The sequence below is a fragment of the Triplophysa rosa genome, unplaced genomic scaffold (assembly GCF_024868665.1).
Source record: "Triplophysa rosa unplaced genomic scaffold, Trosa_1v2 scaffold110_ERROPOS1658995+, whole genome shotgun sequence".
Lineage (NCBI taxonomy): Eukaryota > Metazoa > Chordata > Actinopteri > Cypriniformes > Nemacheilidae > Triplophysa > Triplophysa rosa.
The window spans coordinates 5,304-11,209 of NW_026634042.1; the positions used below are offsets into that span (position 1 = coordinate 5,304).

The 5,906-nt window shown below is 39.6% G+C and overlaps 1 long non-coding RNA gene across 3 annotated transcripts; it reads right to left on the reverse strand.

The window, feature by feature from the left end:
* Positions 1-1,025: 1,025 nt before the first annotated feature.
* LOC130549370 (uncharacterized) lies at positions 1,026-5,906 on the reverse strand. 3 transcript variants are annotated; one of them, XR_008962173.1, is made up of 5 exons: positions 2,418-5,906; positions 2,199-2,294; positions 2,021-2,108; positions 1,678-1,841; positions 1,026-1,575 (listed from the first exon to the last, which is right to left on the reverse strand). It is a non-coding gene; the product is annotated as an uncharacterized LOC130549370 (long non-coding RNA). The 3 variants fall into 3 exon arrangements; XR_008962172.1 differs by having other exon boundaries at positions 2,199-5,906; XR_008962174.1 differs by having other exon boundaries at positions 1,941-2,108; positions 2,199-5,906.

A 5,906-nucleotide genomic window follows, 5' to 3' on the forward strand; every position in this document is an offset into this window, starting at 1 on the left:
TACAACCTGAAAACATCATACTTATTTTAAACTATTAGGTTAAAACTTAATTCTCTTATAAACATTGATAAAACAGAACACGTTTTGGGTGAATATTTACATTTTCTTGGTTACTTGTATAAGGACCACTGTAACGCTAGCCCAAGAAATATATACACTCACAGGCCAATTTATTAGGTTCACCTTGCTAGTACCGGGTTGGACCCCTTTTGCCTTCATAACTGCCTTAATTGTTTTTGGCATAGATTCAAACATTCCAATGTGTTGGAAACATTCCTCAGAGATGTTGGTCCATATGGACATAGCATCATGCAGTTGCTTCTGTCGGCTGCACATCCATGATGCAGATTTCCTGTTCCACCACATCCCAAAGGTGCTCTATCAGATTGCACTCACAAACTATAGCCACTAGTCATGTATCTTTCACTGAAAACAGCAAAGTACAGCATTTGATCACCAGATTTTCCAAAATCATTAAGTTGTATTATCTGGTGTTCATGAATGGTTCCATGACATGCAGATAAACAAATAAATAAGTATTTTTTTGTGTTTTTATTTTTAAATAATTATTGTTCCATTTTATTACTTTTCAACATTTCGTTAATCTTATCAACCCGTCTAGGAAACCTTGTAATATTTAAATATAATGTAACATTTAATGGAAAAATGTATATAAAAAAACCCTGTATTTATTTTTATTTCAATAATGTATAAGATTGTCCAATTTAAATCAAAGTGACAAATAAGTGAGGTCAAATGTAATACCAAGGTAATCAAAAAAGTAGTACACCACATGTAACACCTGCCTGAATAGAAATTAAAAGTCAAGACAAGACTCACTTCTCAAGTATTTTATTTTGCTAATAGAAAAAAAAAACTTGTATGAGGTGAAAATGTATACTTAAATATACATGTTTTATATTACATATTTTATATACATGTAATGTAATAAAGGTACAGTACACACTGCAAAACACCCCAATCACCCCCCCCCCCCCCCCCCCCCCCACACACACACACACACACATATATACTGCATGGTCCCTTGTGAGCTAAAGAAAATGGAAATAACAGAAAATAATTAAAAGAGATGGAGGTTGTGTGGGTGTTTATCATAACTGCACTATTAAAATGCTTGGAGTTCACCTGGCTCATATACATACTCCAAAGATTCAACATTAGTAGCCAAAACTTGTACTGCTATATGTTCTGTGGTAACCTAATTTTATTTCCATTAGGATTGGAAAAAAAAAAATAGATTGTATGTTAACATGCTTAAAAATTGCCTCACGCTGAAATAATACACCATTTAAAAACAGTTCTTCAGTAGCAGTCTATTTTAACACGCTCATGTTTAGTCCTCATCATTATGAGTTTCATCAGAGCTGTAGTTTACAGCCTCATTTTCTTCATCGTAAATGTCATCGAATAGATTGTTTTCTGATGCCTGTCCCAGAACACATTGCTGGTATAACATTCTAGCATTATTTTGCAGAACATTAAGGTCTTCCAGTTTTCCCTTAAGAAGGCACAGCAGTCGACTGGAGCTCTCCTCTGATAGTGTAATGTCACAGTCTACACAAAAAAGGAATGAATACATTAAAGAGATAAATAAAATCAATCCTAGATGTTTTAATTACAGGAATGCAGTTATTGCATCTTTTAATTGCTACTCACTGTTATTTTTTATTTCAACAGAGAGATCCCTCAGGCAACATTCAGCTTCTTTCAGTGATTGCCAGTGTTGCTTGACCTCCATCACTAAGATCTGCTCCTCCTCCTTCAGTCGGGAAAGCAACATGAACCGGTCAAAAACCACTGAGTTGAGACGTTGCCATTACCTGCAATTAATGAAGGTTTTAAATGACCATCATTTAAACACTGAGGACTGTATTAACATCAAACAATGTTTATCAAATACATTATTTTAAGTTAATTACTACTGTCAGGGCATTCCCATGGCCATTGGAAATGATCAGCTGTGAGCAGTTCATCGACAGAAGGAAGCTGGTGGACTGACCGTTCATTGTAGTCCTTAATAGCAGCTGCCAGTGTTCACTTGTCTTCATTAATTTTCCTCCTTATTTTGTGCCGTCTCTTGTTACTATCTAATAAATCAACAACATAAATTATTATAATAGTACTCAAGTTCATTCCTTAGCTTTGCGGATTAAATCATTTATTTACATTTTTCTGACCTGTCTGATTGTACAGATTATTTTTTCTCAGCATTATGCTGACATAAAGGCCTTCAATTCTGCCCTCCAGTCCAGCGTCATCCTTTCCACTTGATACTACATATCAAACAAATAAATTAGCACTGTGAATTAGATAAATTCTGCCTTCTGTGCAAAACGTTTATAATGGAAAAAATGTTCTTTTATAAAAAATAAAACATGCCCTTCAAAATGTATTACATGCAGCCCACTGCTGGACATCACTGACCCACTGCTGAATGTCATCATCACTGACATTGAGCTCAGCCTGCAGACTTGCAAAGCTCTCTCTTTCCACTTTCAGCCTTTCGGTTGTCTACATACATATTAAAACACTATAAATTAATTAGATAATAAAAGTTTATAGTTTAGCAATTATGCAACAGACATAATTGCTCAAATTACATTAAATGTACTTATGTAAATGTCAACCTTTTTCTTATTATACAAAAGTAAACTACTGTGGCAGAATGATGCCCCAGTGGTAATTATAGGTTCGGCCTATTGGCTGCGCCTCGGAGAGTATGTAAATAGCGGACACTAGCTGGGTAGCGTACGTCATTTTCTGTGGCCGCTTACGTCACTGGAGCGCCGTTGCTGCTTGTTTCGTAGTGGAGAGTTGACACCCCATGGTGAGGACACGCTTTTTCTTCTCAATAGTTATCTCTTGTGTTTTTAGTGGCTAAGAGATATGTGTTTTGGCCATAAAGGGCTGTAGCAGGTTGGACTATTGCCCTTGGCTCACTGCTGCATTATTATCTGGGCAACCGGATGTGGACATGGTAGACGGTAAGCCAGTGTTAATTTTGACAGCAAATTTTGATTTAGTTTTAGTCATAGTCTTTTGACGAAAATGCAATTTAGTTTTAGTCACATTTTAGTCAACCCCATCATTTTAGTTTTAGTCTAGTTTTAGTCGACGAAATATGAAAAACATTTTAGTCGAATAAATATACATTATATTTAGTCTACTAAAATCTAAATGGTTTAAATCATTTACTTGGTGTAATTAAATGTTCCATACAAAGATTCAACTGTTTTGACATAATTTACTTCACCTTAGAATGAAATTAAACCAGGTCATTACCTTTATTTTTCAGAAAATTCCAGTAACTAGATATGCATTGTTGGAACACAGAATATTAGACCATGAACGACATGTTCCAGTTCATTCAATCCCATTTGACTCAATTGACTCGTTAAGTAGGGCGTATTCATTCAGTTCATTCAACCAATGAAACGCTCTGACAGGGCTCACACTCAAAGGCTATTGGCTCATGGCATGCCTATTTGAAGAAGAGCGCACTGTCTTTGCTTGAGACAGCAATGAATGAGAATAGCTTTCAAAAAGACATATTATATAAATTGTATTACATTTCTTTAGTCATGCAAACATGTTACATATTTGGTTGGAATGTACAGTTTGACTCACTTCATCACTTCTATAATCAGTAGAGGACAGCGCTGGTTTCTTTTGGCTGACTCTATGTTGCATTTCACGTTATGCAGCAGCTCGTGTTAAGTTAACATTGGCATATAAAACCTTTGAGCTTGCCTTCGTAATGTGTTTCGGGGTGACTCGCCTGCAGTCGCACTTCAAGTTTGCGGCGTTTTACCGGCGATCGTGAAGAAAATAAGACGCTTTGTAACCCGCGTGGAGACACAGAATACATGTGTGTGCTTCCCCTTCTCCCAGAGACTTCTCTCTGCCGTTTATATGAGATAAGCAGCACATGCGCGCAAACTGATGTCCGCCAGGTGGGACAAGAATATTTTCGTCTCGTTTTTATTAGTTGACGAAAATGTCAGTATATTTTTATTACAGTTTTCGTTATAATGCATTCATTTTTATTTAGTTATCGTCTCGTTTTCGTCAGTGAAAACATGTCGTTAACGAATACTTTTCGTCATAGTTTTCGTTAACGAAATTAACACTGCGGTAAGCACTTTGTTTTAAACCGAGCTGATGTGGTTAGTTCCAATTAACTCTGCGCTAACATGTGCATCATATGCAGTTGATCCGTGTGCCGCCGATGACATTACCAAATAAACTGCTGCACGTTGAGTAGAACCCCGCTGTAGCGGTTCGGACGGCGTCGTTGTTGATAGTTGGTATGTATCTTGGCTGGGCATGGGTCAAGGGAGAATTCAATAACCATGTAACATCTTATTTTATGCTTTAGGGGTGTTGTGAGCTTCACGTCTGTGTGTTAACCTTGCTGCTTCATGCTCTCACCGGGGCGTTGCTGTTCTGTTTCCAGAGTGTCTGTTCCTGTGTGACGACTTTTAGTGTGGGTGTGTCACCCCGATCACCCCTTGTTGTCACTAGCTATAGGCGACCACCTCTTTTAATTATTAAAGAGATATTTTCTTTTTCCTTTTTTTGAGTGGGCCCTAGCCCCTTTGGTGGCCCTGTGCCTGTTCAGAAAGTTTGTGCAGTGTAATCAATGTCAAGCCAATTATTCTAATCAATTTTAATGGTAATGTGTAGTTCCCTTTCTGTTGGTCTCTCGACGTTGTGTCGAACCGACAGATTGGGGTTTGTCTCGAGAACCTATCATCTTCTGAGTATTTAGAAAAGTCCAATGAAAATTGGCGAATGAAATTTGCATGCCGGACTCCTCCCCAGACGTCCGGGTATAAGAGGGAAGCCGGCGTGCTCATTCATTCACTTTTTGGTCTGAGGAGCCTGAAGGAGGAGCCTGAGGAGCCTTTCTGTCGGTCTCTCAACGTTGTGTCAAACCGACAGATTGGGGTTCCTATGGAAAACGCCACAGCACTGAGCCGCGTCACAATCTCTAGCGGAGAGATGCTGACTGGCCTGGGCGAGTCAGACGTGAGCGCTAGCCGAAATTGTAACCATCCAGTGGAGAGGTAGGTGGTCCCAGAGCTTTTTCAAAAAGTTGGGAAGGCCCTGCCACCGGCCGTCACGGCTTCCCAGCCCTCCCTTCTGCTGACTTCCAAAACAGACAAAGAGCTGCTCAGAGCTTCTGAAGCTTCTGCGTGCTGTCCAAGTAGAGGCGCAGTGCGCGTACTGGACACAACACGGATGGGGTTCACCACCTGGTCTCTCGGGAGAGTGGTGGGAACTTTGGGCACGTAACCGGGACGGGGTCTCAGGATAACGTGAGAACCCCGGGCCCGAGTTCTAGGCAATCTCAACTCAACTCAACTTTATTTATATAGCGCTTTTACAATTTTCATTGTTACAAAGCAGCTGTACATGAGACACATTGACTACAAGCAAAACAATCAACGTTGTACCTGCAAAAACAAGAAAAGGTTGAAAACACAGACACACCCACACACAAAACACTCCACACACACAACACGCACCAACACACACAGACACAGAGACACACACACACACACGTACGTACACAGACAAGTACGCACACACACACACGCTCAGTGAGAGCACACATTTAGGATAAAGGAGAGAGAAGCACAGGTCAAGTATAACAGATAATAAATTCCTATATGCAATATTAATTAAGTAAAACTTTAAGATTCTAAAGCAGCCCCCCCGGTCAGGCAGATAGTGCAAAAACAGTATGCAAACGGTGGCGAGGAACCCAAAACTCTAATCGAGAAAAAAAACCTCAGGAGAACCCAGGCCCAACCAGGGGATTCCAGTTCCCCTCTGGCAAAAGCTGCTGCCTCTGCACAAGCTCCAGAGAACTTGCACAA